Source organism: Salvelinus namaycush, chromosome 19 (assembly GCF_016432855.1).
Source record: "Salvelinus namaycush isolate Seneca chromosome 19, SaNama_1.0, whole genome shotgun sequence".
Classification (NCBI taxonomy): domain Eukaryota; kingdom Metazoa; phylum Chordata; class Actinopteri; order Salmoniformes; family Salmonidae; genus Salvelinus; species Salvelinus namaycush.
The window spans coordinates 47,952,102-47,967,213 of NC_052325.1; the positions used below are offsets into that span (position 1 = coordinate 47,952,102).

A 15,112-nucleotide genomic window follows, 5' to 3' on the forward strand; every position below is an offset into this window, starting at 1 on the left:
TCGGGGGGGCAATGTCCACAAGACACTGGGAGATTAATTCACATTTCAGCAGGACAATAACCTAAAACACAAGGGTAAATATACACTGGAGTTGCTTACCAAGAAGAAAATGAATGTTCCTGAGTGGCCGAGTTGCAGCTTTCACCTAAATCTGCTTGAAAATCTATGGGATGACTTGAAAATGGTTGTCTAGCAATGATCAACAACTCATTTGACAGAGTATGAAGAATTCTGAAAAGAATAATGGGCAAATATTGTACACTCCAGGTGTGAAAAGGTCTTAGAGACTTACCCAGAAAAACTCACAGCTGTAATCGCTGCCATAGGTGATTCTAACATGTATTGACTCAAGGGTTTGAATACTTATTCAAATTCAATATTTCTGTTCCATTTTCAATAAATTACAGAAAATGTCTCAAAGCATGTTTTCACTCTGTCATTATGGGATATTGTGTGTAGATGGGTGACAAACAACCTATTTAATGCATTTTGAATTCAGGCTGTAACACAACCAAATGTAGAATAAATCAGGAGGTATGAACACTTTCCAAAGGCACTGTAAATGGAAAGATAGGAAGGAGAGGTCTGGGAGACAGCTGGGGAAGAGTCACTATTACTGCTCCGTGCTGGAAGGAATCGCATCACTGTGGGTATTGGGAGTGCTGTGTCAGTGTTTCTCAACCTTTTGTACCAGGGACTGGCAAGCTATAGTTGTTCCCCGGTAGAACTCACTGAATCAGTGTCAGCTAACCATCTCAGGGACCGGTCCACATCATCTCCTTGATAATGTGAATTGTAACTAGTGCTGAGCGATTAGTGCTTTTTGAGGTCGGTTTAGTTTCGGTTCGATTCTTAAAAAATAATCACTTTTTTTATTTCAAATATATATATTTTTTCCATTAAATCACTATGTGGGTTGAATGCTGTAACAACACTGAATAAAACAATTAATATAAGTCCCATGATGGTAGTGACTGCCCATTTCTGCTTATCACTTATTAACAATCATTTATTAACATTACTTTAATAACATATTTCAGTTGTTGTGTATTTGAAGACTTTATTTCATTCCAAGTCATCATCTCATTTCTATAGAGCTTGTCACTCCCTGACCTTAGAGAGCCGTTTTATTTCTCTAGTTGGTTAGGTCAGGGTGTGATGTGGGGTGGGCATTCTATGTTTTGTATTTCTTTGTGTTTGGCCGAGTGTGGTTCCCAATCAGAGGCAGCTGTCTATCGTTGTCTCTGATTGGGAATCATACAGACTTTTATGACTGCAGAATACTGTGATCATGTATTTTTAGGTAGATACCTCGCAGCAACTAATTTCTATCACTCTCGATTGCGTATTCTTCTGTCTCTTTAAGCATAAAAAAACACAGATGGACACGTATAAACACCATGGGACCACGCAGCCGTCATACCGCTCAGGAAGGAGACGCGTTCTGTCTCCTAGAGATGAACGTACTTTGGTGAGAAAAGTGCAAATCAATCCCAGAACAACAACAAAGGACATTGTGAAGATGCTGGATGAAGCAGGTACAAAGTATCTATATCCACAGTAAAACGAGTCCAATATCGACATAACCTGAAAGACCGCTCAGCAAGGAAGAAGCCACTGCTCCAAAACTGCCATAAAAAAAGCCAGACTATGGTTTGCAACTGCACATGGGGACAAAGATTGTGCTTTTTGGAGAAATGTCCTCTGGTCTGATGAAACAAAAATTGAACTGTTTGGCCATAATGACCATCTTATGTTTGGAGGAAAATAGGGGAGGCTTGCAAGCCGAAGAACACATCCCAACTGTGAAGCACGGGGGTGGCAGCATCATGTTGTGGGGGTGCTTTGCTGCAGGAGGGACTGGTGCACTTCACAAAATAGATGGCATCTTGAGGCAGGAAAATGATGTGTAAATAGTGAAGCAACATCTCAAGACATCAGTCAGGAAGTTAAATCTTGGTCGCAAATGGGTCTTCTGAAAAAGTGTGTGAGCAAGGAGGCCTACAAACCTGACTCAGTTACACCAGCTTTGTCAGGAGGAATGGGCCAAAATTCACCCAACTTATTGTGGGAAGCTTGTGGAATATATAAATACCAGCAACAGTGTGTGAAAACCTTGTGAAGACTCTGTCATTGCCAACAAAGGGTATATAACAAAGTATTGAGATAAACTTTTGTTATTGACCAAATACTTATTTTCCACCATAATTTGCAAATAAATTCATTAAAAATCCTACAATGTGATTTTCTGGATTTTTTTTTCTCATTTTGTCTGTCATAGTTGAAGTGTACCTATGATGAAAATTACAGGCCTCTCTCATCTTTTTAAGTGGGAGAACTTGCACAATTGGTGGCTGACTAAATACTTTTTTGCCCCACTGTATATATAAAATATGTGTAAACCAGTGTTTCTTTTGCAAATGTCAAACTTCTCTGGCTAGTTAGTATACATTCATGTAAACGTCCTCAGTTGTGTTACTTGGTAAGAGGTTGGCAGGCATGGTCAAGAAAGCGGACATATGGGGCTCGACTCAGGTGGTGTGTTGCTTAACATCCCCTCCCAAGATGCCCAGCCTGGTCTCTTCTCAATCCAGCAGCTCCCTGTAAGTGATCTCTGTGTCCAGCTTCAGCTTGATGTGAAGCATCTCCTGGTAGTTCTTCAGGAAATTGCTCATCTCTAGCTTGGTCTTGCACAGCTGGTTTTCCAGGTGGGCAATGATGTCCTCTAGCGCGCCAATGTTGCCCAGATGGGCATTCTCCATGTTCTCCAACTGCATCTCAATGACAGCGTTCTGGGCCTTCAACCCGTTGATCCGGTTCTGGAAGTCTGTCACCTGGTTGTGGAAGGTGGTGATCTCCTCCTTCATGTTCTTCATCTGGTCCTCCTTCTTGCCAAAGACATCCTTGAGCTTCTCAAAGTTGCCCTTGTACCACTTCTCCTCCTCCTGGACGTTGCTGGCCATGGCAGCTTTGATCTCCATTCATGTTTGGCACAGGTAGGCAGCCAGGGCTTGTCTGATTCCAGCTTGGCAGTCACCTTGGAGTCCACGATCTACTTGAGGAGGTCAGCCACCTCCTTATCATGGAGCTTCTTGAGGAACTGGATCTCGGCCACCAGCTTCTCTACGTGCCTCTCCAGGTCGGCCCTCTGCAGCGTGGCGTCGTCCACGTTCTTCCGGAACTCCCTCAGGATCATCTCTGCCTCATCCCGCAGAGACAGCTCCTCCACCAGTTTCATCCTCCACACCTCCACCTCCTTCTCAATGTAGCTCCTCTCGATGTCCACCGCCCCCTTTTCCTGGGTCAGCGCCTCAATCAGATCCCGTATTTCTTTGAGTTTGAGCTTGTACTCTTCCCCAATGCCGCTGGGGTCCCCCTGGTAGATGCACTTCAGATCATCCAGTTCCGCCTGCAGTTGGCCATTCCTCTGTTCCAATGTCTGAACATGAACCTGTAGCCCGCAAAGTGTACGTTCAGCTCCTGCATCTCGTCAGCATGCTAATTGTGGAATTCAGTTACCACCTCCACTGCTGTTGCAGAGCCACCCTGGTAGCCGGAGCATCCACGGCTGACTGTGCTTGGGCAGTGGGGTGGAGATGGGTTTAGTTGCTGCTGGGTCATGCTGGAAGAAGATCCACTCACGGCCAGGGTCTTGGAGCAGGAACCATTACCTCTCATGTTTGCAGTGTGGAGGACAATTGTTGAAGGATCTAGAGGTTTGGTTGCTGTAGGATCTGGTTCAAACGTAGAATCTGTTTGCTTGTGTGTTGAGAATAGTTCCACCACCGAGGAAGGCTTGTTTCCCTTTGCTGGTCAACCTTGCGCTCTCAAATCGCCAGGGGGGTAGAGTGGGGTCTGAAATGATTGACACCCTTGTTAAAGATGCCCAATAATGACTTTATAAAATAAATAATTCAAATACAAAGCTGTATTGTATAGCAAAAAAAAATGGGAAATTATACTATGATAAACTAATACAATTTCTCAGAGAAATATTTTTTCTCTCAAAAAAGGTAAGGTTGACAATTACATAAAGATTGTTCTAAATAAAGCATTCAAAAGTTTAGTTTTTGGTCCCAAATTCCAAGCATGCAATTACTACAGTCGTGGCCAAAAGTTTTGAGAATGACACAAATATAAATTTTCACAAAGTCTGCTGCCTCAGATTGTATGATGGCAATTTGCATGTACTCCAGAATGTTATGAAGAGTGATCAGATGAATTGCAATTAATTGCAAAGTCCCTCTTTGCCATGCAAATGAACTGAATCCCCAAAAAACATTTCCACTGCATTTCAGCCATGCCACAAAAGAATCAGCTGACATCATGTAAGTTATTATCTCGTTAACACAGGTGTGAGTGTTGACGAGGACAAGGCTAGAGATCACTCTGTCATGCTGATTGACTTCGAATAACAGACTGGAAGCTTCAAAAGGAGGGTGGTGCTTGAAATCATTGATCTGCGTCTGTCAACCATGGTTACCTTCAAGGAAATACGTGCGGTAATCATTTATTTGCGCAAAAAGGGCTTCACAGGCAAGGATATTGCTGCCAGTAAGATTGCACCTAAATCAACCATTTATCGGATCATCAAGAACTTCAAGAAGAGCGGTTCAATTGTTGTGAAGAAGGCTTCAGGGCGCCCAAGAATGTCCAGAAAGCGCCAGGACCATCTCCTAAAGTTGATTTAGCTGCAAGATCGGGGCACCACCAGTACAGAGCTTGCTCAGGAATAGCAGCAAGCAGGTGTGAGTGCATCTGCACGCTCAGTGAGGTGAAGACTTTTGGAGGATGGCCTGGTGTCAAGAAGGGCAGCAAAAAAGACACTTATCTTCAGGGAAAACATCAGGGACAGACTGATATTCTGCAAAAGGCACAGGGATTGGACTGCTGAGGACTGGGGTAAAGTCATTTTCTCTGATGAATCCCTTTTCCAATTGTTTGGGGCATCCGGAAAAAAGCTTGTCCGGAGAAGACAAGGTGAGCGCTACCATCAGTCCTGTGTCATGCCAACAGTAAAGCATCCTGAGACCATTCATGTGTGGGGTTGCTTCTCAGCCAAGGGAGTGGGCTCACTCACAATTGTGCCTAAGAACACGAATAAATGAATAAAGAATGGTACCAACACATCCTCCGAGAGCAACTTCTCCCAACCATCCATGAACAGTTTGGTGACGAACAATGCCTTTCCAGCATGCTGGAGCACCTTGCCATAAGGCAAAAGTGATAACTAAGTGGCTCGGGGAACAAAACATCGATATTGTGGGTCCATGGCCAGGAAACTCCCCAGACCTTAATCCCATTGAGAACGTGTGGTCAATCCTCAAGAGGCGGGTGGACAAACAAAAACCCACAAATTCTGACAAACTCCAAGCATTGATTATGCAAGAATGGGCTGTCATCAGTCAGGATGTGGCCCAGAAGTTAATTGACAGCATGCCAGGGCGGATTGCAGAGGTCTTGAAAAAAAAGGGTCAACACTGCAAATATTGACTCTTTGCATCAACTTCATGTAATTGTCAATAAAAGCCTTTGACAGTTATGAAATGCTTGTAATTATACTTCAGTATTCCATAGTAACATCTGACAAAAATATCTAAAGACATTGAAGCAGCAAACTTTGCGAAAATTAATATTTGTGTCATTCTCTAAACTTTTGGCCACGACTGTACATCAAATTTGTATTTCAGATTATTTCGTGCCCAATACAAATTCACGGTAAATAATGTATTGTGTCATTTTGGAGTCACTTTTATCGTGAATAAGAATAGAATATGTTTCTAAACACATCTATATTCATGTCGATGCTTCCATGACTTTGGATAATCCTGTATGAATCGTGACTAATGACGAGTGAGAAATTTACAGGAGGGTCAAAGATCATACCCCCAAAGACATGCTAGCCTCCCCTCTTATTGGTAATGGTGAGAGGATAGCATGCCATGGGGGTATGATCTTCATGATATGACACATAGACAGAGACGAGAGATAGAGAGGGAAGGAAAGAGAGATGGACAGCTCTGTAGCTCCGGAGGGATGAGGAAAAAGTGGAAAGGTTGTCTGTCGATCTTCGTCTCCTGGCACCTATACAGCTATATCAAATCAGGCAGCTCCGGGGTTGGCCACGCACGCACACGAACAGTAGTTGGGATTGAACGTGACCACGCAGTTTGACATTTCAAGCTATCAGACGCTCTCCCCCCACGGATGTTTGGGCTGAAGGGGAGTGTGTGTGTGTGTGTATGCGAGTGTAAGTCTTACACTATTAACTGAGGGAGTGAAGGCCATATTTTTACTTCTGTAAATCAGTCTGCCGGTCTCCCAAACGTTCGTTCACACACACACACACACACACACACACACACACACACACACACACACACACACACACACACACACACACACACACACACACACACACACACACACACACACACACACACACACACACACACACACACACACACACTCTGTCTGCCTGCTCCCCTGCCTTCACCAGTCACCCACCCTGGATAGAAGAGCTCTATTGTCTATCCCCCCTATCTTTATTTCATCTAAAAAAAGACATACAGAAACACTGTCAAACACCCGAGGTGACATGGCCTACTTTGAGAAGCCGTAAGTGTCTGTGTGTGTGTTCACATGGGTGTGTCTGGTAAATATGGGAGCGGGATGTCAAAATTAATTTAACAGCCCCAATTGTGAGACATGATAGCTCTTTCACTCCGTTTGATGCTATCTATTTTGCTTCCCCACATGTTGGAGGGTTGCTTATTAGTGCCACTTCTCATGAGTCTTTGAAACGTCAGGTGTACACCCACACCGACACCCACACCCATACACAGCTTCTCGTGGCTTGGCAACATCAGGTGCTAAGGCTGACACACAATTAGTGTATGTTTTGGCAGGAAGCCTGGAAAAAATGTCACTTTTCAGCCTCGAATCAAACAGCAAAGGAGGACGGCTCCTTAAGACATCTCACATGTAGCCTCGAGCATCTTCACAGCACAATATTTACTTTCAAATCAATGGAACATTTCATACCTAGTGCGATCCTAGTGAGTTGCCCTTAAGCCCTTATAAATCAATTGAAAAAAGCATTGAACTTAACCAATATCAAATACAAAACTGCTACACGACAAAATGTCAATAGTAATGGTTATATAGATAAGATATGCAGATATTGCTGTACAAGTAGATAAAAGGCAACCTCTTCATATACACTGAACAAAAATATAAGTGCAACATGTAAAGTGTTGGTCCCATGTTTCAGGAGCTGAAATAAAAGATCCCAGAAATGTTCCATATGCACAAAAAAAGCTTATTTCTCAGAAATGTTGTGCACAAATTTGTTTACATCCCTGTTTGTGAGCATTTCTCGTTTGCTAAGATAATCCATCCACCTGACAGGTGTGGCATATCAAGAAGCTGATTAAACAGCATGATCATTACACAGCTGTACCTTCTGCTGGGAACAATAAAAGACCACTCTAAAATGTGCAGTTGTTACTTACAAGCCCTTAACCAACAACACAGTTATAAGAAAAAGATGTGTTAAGTAAAAATAAGAAATCAAAGTAACAAATAATTAAAGAGCAGCAGTAAAATAACTATAGCGAGGCTATATACAGGGAGTACCGGTACAGAGTCAATGTGCGGGGGCACCGGTTAGTCAATGCCACAGATGTCTCAAGTTTTGAGGGAGCGTGCAATTGGCATGCTGACTGCAGGAATGCCCACCAGAACGGTTGCCAGAGAATTGAATATTAATTTCTCTACCATAAGCCACCTCCAACGTTGTTTTAGAGAAATTGGCAGTACTTCCAACCGGCCTCACAACCGTAGACCACATGTAACCACGCCAGCCCAGGACCTCTACATCCGGCTTCTTCACCTGCGGAATCATCTGACATCAGCCACTCGGACAGCTGATAAAACTGTGGGTGTGCATAACCGAAATATATCTGCACAAACTGTCAGAAACCGTCTCACGGAAGCTCATCTGCATGCTCGTCGTCCTCATCAGGATCTTAACCTGACAGCAGTTCGGCATCGTAATCGCCTTCAGTGGGCAAATGCTCACCTTCGATGGCCACTGGCACACTGGAGAAGTGTGCTCTTCATGTTTGAATCCCGGTTACAACTGTACCGGGCAGATGTCAGACAGCGTGTATGGCTATGTGTGGGCGAGCGGTTTGCTGATGTCAACATTGTTAACTAAGTGTCCCATGGAGCGGTGGGGTTATGGTAGGGGCAGGCATAAGCTACGGACAACGAATACAATTGCATTTTATCGCTGGCAATTTGAATGCAGTGACGAGATCCTGAGGCCCATTGTCGTGCCATTCATCCGCCACCTTCACCAGTTCCTGCAATATCCAGCAACTTCGCACAGCCATTGAAGAGGAGCGGGACAACATACCCACAGGCCACAATCAACAGCCTAATCAACTCTGAGTGAAGTCGCTCTGCATGAGGCAAATGGTGGTCACACCAGATACTGACTGGTTTTCCGATCCACGACCCTACCTGTTTTTAAGGCATCTGTGGCCAACAGATGCATATCTGTATTCCCAGTCATGTGAAATCCATAGATTAGGGCCTAATGAATTTATTTCAATTGACTGACTTCCTTATATGAACTGTAACTCAGTAAAATCTTTGAAATTGTTGCATGTTGTGTTTATATTTTTGTTCAGTGTAATATGTGAATAATGTTATTTCATCAGGCCTTAGTTACATATGATTCCTCTTTTATTACAGGTTAGCCTAGTAATTCTCATGTCAGTCAAGAATAATCCTCTTGTCTTGCGACAGGTGGAGTAACTCCCACGTGAAGCTAATCCCTCAAATGACAGTGCAGAGGTAGCTGTGGTTTTTGATGTAAGACTATGGAAAAAGACAGTAGCATCATCAACAAAATGTTGTCCGTGTCTCAAAGCCCAAACACAAACTTTTTCATCCCTGGCAAATTTTTGGGCTGGAGCCCGCATTGCCATCGTTGCTAATAATAACTTTGGATATGTGTGCGTTCCTATCAAAGTAAGTGCCTTATTACATTATCCTTATAGTTTCTGTATATCGTGTTCTCGTTTCTACTGTAGCATACCATATGTATGTATGGAGCATAATGTATGCACTGTTTTCTTCACGTTTTCAAGTACAGGTGACAAATCATGCATTCCAATTCTTACATACAGTTGAAGTCGGAAGTTTACAAACACTTAGGTTGGAGTCATTAAAACTCGTTTTTCAACCAATCCAAAAATGTCTTGTTAACAAACTATAGTTTTGGCAAGTCGGTTAGGACATCTACTTAGTGCATGACACAATACATTTAAAAAAAAAAAAGTTTACAGACAGATTATTTCACTTATAATTCAGTGTATCACAATTCCAGTGGGTCAGAAGTTTACATACACTAAGTTGACTGTGCCTTTAAACAGCTTGGAAAATTCCAGAAAATGATGTCATGGCTTTAGAAGCTTCTGATAGACTAATTGACATAATTTGAGTCAATTGGAGGTGTACCTGTGGATGTATCTCAAGGCCTTCCTTCAAACGCAGTGCCTCTTTGCTTGACATCATGGCAAAAAATCTAAAGATATCAGCCAAGACCTCAGGTAAAAAAATTGTAGACCTCCACAAGTCTGGTTCATCCTTGGGAGAAATTTCCAAATGCCTGAAGGTACCACGTTCATCTGTACAAACAATAGTACGCAAGTATAAACACCAAGGGACCATGCAGCCGTCATACCGCTCAGGAAGGAGACGCGTTCTGTCTCCTAGAGATGAATGTACTTTGGTGCAAAAAGTGGAAATCAATCCCAGAACAACAGCAAAGGACCTTGTGGAGTTAACAGGTACAAAAGTATATATATCCACAGTAAAATGAGTCCTATATCGACATAACCTGAAAGGCCGCTCAGCAAGGAAGAAGCCACTGCTCCAAAACCGCCATAAAAAGGCAAGGCGACGGATTGCAACTGCACATGGGGACAAAGATCGTACTTTTTGGAGAAATGTCCTCTGGTCTGATGAAACAAAAATAGAACTGTTTGGCCATAATGACCATCGTTATGTTTGGAGGAAAAAGGGGGAGGCTTGCAAGCCAAAGAACACCATCCCAACCGTGAAGCAAGAGGGTGGCAGCATCATGTTGTGGGGATGCTTTGCTGCAGGAGGGACTGGTGCACTTCACAAAATAGATGGCATCTTGAGGTAAGAAAATGATGTGGATATATTGAAGAAACATCTCAAGACATCAGTCAGGAAGTTAAAGCTTGGTCGCAAATGGGTCTTCCAAATGGACAATGACACCAAGCATAGTTCCAAAGTTGTGGCAAAATAGTTTAAGGACAACAAAATCAAGGTATTGGAGTGGCCATCACAAAACCCTGACCTCAATCCTATAGAAAATGTGTGGGAAGAACTGAAAAAGCATGTGCGAGCAAGGAGGCCTACAAACCTGACTCAGTTACACCAGCTCTGTCAGGAGGAATGGGACAAAATTCACCCAACTTATTGTGGGAAGCTTGTGGAAGGCTACCCGAAACATTTGTCCCAAGTTAAACAATGTAAAGGCAATGCTAGCAAATACTAATTGAGTGTATGTAAACTTCTGACCAACTGGGAATGTGATGAAAGAAATAAAAGCTGAAATAAATCATTATTTCTACTATTATTCTGACATTTCAGAATGTGTATGTGTATGTAAACTTCCGACTTCAACTGTAGATTGCAATGGACACATATGATGAGTGTAAAAATTCTTTTTTTTAAGGTTGTACTGATTTTGATGAGCTAATGTTCAGCTAATTGCAAGCTATGTGTGGTGCCACGTTTTTTGACATCATGCAATGCATTCTGGTTGCCACCTAAACGTCTGTCAAACCAAAGATGTTATAACAAAATGAGGTGAAGGGATGGCTCACTTGTCTTTCGAGTAAACTTCCAGCAGTTAATGATGGAAGCGAATGATGGTAGAAGACACACCCCCTTCAACATGCATACTACCCAACTCATCTTGTAACCTACAGCGACGCGCACAAACGACCCATTGTCGGATTACTTTAAAAAAATGTAAGTGAGGTCACCCGTGATGTGATGAATTGTAAATAGTAATTAGCCAATTCATATTATGGTTTCTGTCAGCCGTGAGATAGCTAAATATGACAGCGTGTGTTCGGTCACTCTTTCCTCAGTTAGCACATTCGCTAATGTAGCTTTAATTCTCTGGTTTGGATGAGAATTGTGTCATACCGTCGCTACTTCTGTGAATGTCTGAACATTGAATCCAGACATAAACTGCTCACATTGAGGACATACCGTTGTGAAGACTGTTTGTGCAAAATGTTTCTGTGAAAAAACAGTGTGGCCAGCTCAAACGCTGACTCTTGTGTCAACCGTAACTTGATGTTCTAAATAAGTGTTCTAATCACACCGGTTGGAGCGTACGCTGCAGGGACCACTGTAGAATGATCTCACCGGTGTGTTTGTACGTGTTAATATGAAACAGACAACCCTAACCCTAACCCTAACCCTAAAAAACTAGTTGGTGAAAAAATAATACAATGAAAGTAATGGCCTTTCCCCTTCAGAATATCTACCCATCCCCATTATAGAACATAGTCTACCCCCATTCTAGAATACAATGCCATTCTAGAAGAGGAACAGCTAGATTTCCGATGGTGCCGTAATGCAAATTCCCCCTCCAATGCAAAGCAGCAACAGAAAGACATACAGACCATGGTGGCATCTTTTCCTGCTGCTTCTGCTAGCTCAAGACTGTCAAAAAGGAAAACTGGCACACTAGATGGCAAAAAGTGGCACGAGGTGACACAGTGAGTGAGTGAGTGAGTGAGTGAGTGAGTGAGTGAGTGAGTGAGTGAGTGAGTGAGTGAGTGAGTGAGTGAGTGAGTGAGTGAGTGAGTGAGAGAGAGAGAGAGAGAGAGAGTCTGTATGATTGCTAATGAGGCGGGGTAATAGAGCTGGAACCAGGAAGAGTTAGGGGTCAGTGTTGCAGACGGAACAGACTGTACTGAATCAATAACCCCTGGGGCTGGGTTATCCATAGTACTGTACTTATTGATTTCTGGGGCAGGGTCAGGGGGATGGGGGCTGAGGCAGAAGACTGGGGCCTATGGGCAAGGGAATGGGGGCCAGGGCTCTAGGCTGGGGCCTGGGGGTGGTGAGTGTTAGGGCAGCCTCACCTCGACACGTATTGGAACACTGGTTCAGAATCCACAGAAGAAACCATTTGGAGTTCCATCTTTGTTTCACATTGCAAATGTAGGACACCTGTCTGTCAGTCTGTCTGTCAGTCAGTCCCACATTTTTATCCTTAACGTTTGTTAGGGATACAGAGATGAATCAACTAATTACAGAGATTCATCTACTTAAGCCTCTCTCAATGTCTCTGGGTTAAATGCGGAAGAGACATTTCAATTGAATACATTCAGTTGGATAACTGACTAGGTATCCCCCTTTCCCTTTCCCTTTCCTCTCTTACTCACACTCCCCTCCCCCCCCTACATCTCTCTCTCACTCACTCTCCCTCTCCAACCACCCTCTCTGTGCAGACTCTGTCATAGTTATGCCAATTGTAATTATGGTTTGGGAAAAAGCCAGGGGCTAATTAGCACGTACGAGGTCTGTGGAGAGAGAGACAGGAGACCCCATTAACCTCTTGTACCTCATCTCCACTAGGAGACTCGCTGCTGTTAACAACATTGCATTTGCATAACGACTAACCACAATGTGTTGTAGGAATAGTGTTCAGCATTTGTCCTGACTGGATGGCCTTACCAGGACCCTAGAAACCACAAACTAAATATGTATCCATGTCAGGCCACGTGGTCAGGTAAAAGCTCCTGCCCCTAAATGTACAGTGCCTTCAGAAAGTATTCACACCCTTTCACTGTTTTACACATTCTGTTGTGTTAGACTGAAATTAAATGTTTGTCACTGGCCACACACAATAATCCATAAATTGAAAGTGGAATTAGGTTTTTCTAAATTTGTACAAATTAATTAAAAATGAAAAAATGAAATGTCTTGAGTCAATAAGTATTCAATCCCTTTGTTATGGCAAGCCTAAATAAGTTCAGGAGTAAAAATGTGCTTAACAAGTCACATAATAAGTTGCATGGACTCACACTGTGTGCAATAATAGCGTTTAACATGATTTTTGAATGACAACCTTATCTCAGTAACACACACACAACATTATCTGTATGGTCCCTCAGTCGAGCAGTGCATTTCAAACACAGATTCAACCACAAAGGCCAGGGAGGTTTTCCAATGCCTCGCAAAGAATGGCACCCATTGGTAGAAAAAAGCAGACATTGAATATCCCTTTGATCATGGTGAAGTTATTAATTACAGCTTGGATGGTGTATCAATTAACACAGTCATTGCAAAGATACAGGCGTTCTTCCTTACTCAGTTGCCGGGAGGGAGGGAAAGGAAGCCGGTCAGGGATTTCACCATGAGGCCAATGGTGACTTTAAAACAGTTAGAGTTTAATGGCTGTGATAGGAGAAAACTGAGAATGGATCAGCCACATTGTAGTTGCTCCTCAATACTAACCTAAACATGCATCCTGTAAGGCAACACGGCACTAAATTAATACTTCAAAAAAAATTGCAAAGCAATTCACTTTTTGTCCTGAACGCAGTGTTATGTTTGGGGCAAATCCAATACAAGACATTGCTGAATATCACTCTCCATATTTTCAAGCATAGTGGTGGCTACATCATGTTATGGGTATGCTTGTAATCGTTAAGGACTGGGGAGTCTTTCTGGATTAAAAAAAATTATGGAATGGAGGTAAGCACAGGCAAAATCCTAGAGGAAAACATTGTATAACTTCTTTGGGCGAGGGGGCAGTATTTTGACGTCTGGATGACAAGTAAACTGCCTGTTACTCAGGCCCAGAAGCTAGGATATGCATATAATTGGTAGATTTGGATAGAAAACACTGTAAAGTTTCCTAAACTGTAAAGTAATGTCTGTGAGTATAACAGAACTGATATGGCAGGTGAAAACCTGAGGAAAATCCATCCAGGAAGAGGGATTTTTTGATGTGGGTGATTTTCAATTGAATGTCTATTGAGTATTTAATGGGTTAGGACCCAGATTGCAGTTCCTATGGCTTCCACTAGATGTCAACAGTCTTTAGACAATGTTTCAGGCTTGTTTTCTGAAAAATGAAGAAGAATGAGACCTTTCTGTCAGGGGATTGGGGAAACATGAAGTGCATGCAGTTTTGTGGGCGCGCCCTTCGTTGTTTTTCCTTTCTATTGAATACACTATTGTCCGGTTGAAATATTATCAATTATTTAGACAATTGACAACCTGAGGATTAATTATAAACATCGTATGACATGTTTTGACGAACTTTATCGGTACTATTAGGATGTATTCGTCTGCATGTTTTGACCGCCTTTGAGCCAGTGGATTACTGAACAAAACGCGCCTACAAAACAGAGTTTTTGGGATATAAAGAGGGAATTTATCGAACAAAACGAACATTTATTGTGTAGCTGGGACTCTTGTGACTGCAACCAGATGAAGATCTTCATAGGTAAGTGATTAATGTTATCGCTATTTCTGACTTTCGTGACTCCTCTACTTGGTTGGAAAATATTTCTATGCTTTTGTAAGCGGGGCGCTGTCTTCAGATAATCGCATGGTATGCTTTCACCGTAAAGCCTTTTTGAAATCTGACAAAGTGGCTGGATTAACAAGAAGTTAATCTTAAACCGATGTATAACACTTGTATTTTTAGAAATGTTTATTATGACTATTTCTGTATTTTGAATTTGGCGCTCTGCAACTTCACCGGATAATGTCGAGGTGGGTCGCTAGCGGCACGCCTGCGCCAGACAGGATAACCTAAAACACAAGGCCAAATCTACATTGGGGTTGCTTACCAAGAAGACAGTGAATGTTCCCGAAGTGGTTGCAAGATGGCGTCGACAGAAGTGGCAGCTCTGCTTCTAGCTCCTGAGCAACTTTGCAGTATTTTGTTTTTTTGTGTGTTATTTCTTACATTATTAGCCCATAAAAAACGTTTGGATATCAGAGCGGCGGTAACTCACCAGCATTA

The 15,112-nt window shown here is 42.6% G+C and overlaps 1 protein-coding gene and 1 pseudogene across 3 annotated transcripts in view; both read right to left on the reverse strand.

Annotated features, from left to right (window-relative positions):
- nalcn (sodium leak channel, non-selective) overlaps nucleotides 1-15,112 on the reverse strand; it is a 250,290-nt gene that overhangs the window by 152,276 nt on the left and 82,902 nt on the right. The gene's annotated exons all lie outside the window — the stretch shown is intronic.
- On the reverse strand, nucleotides 2,532-3,678 carry LOC120064501 (annotated as a pseudogene).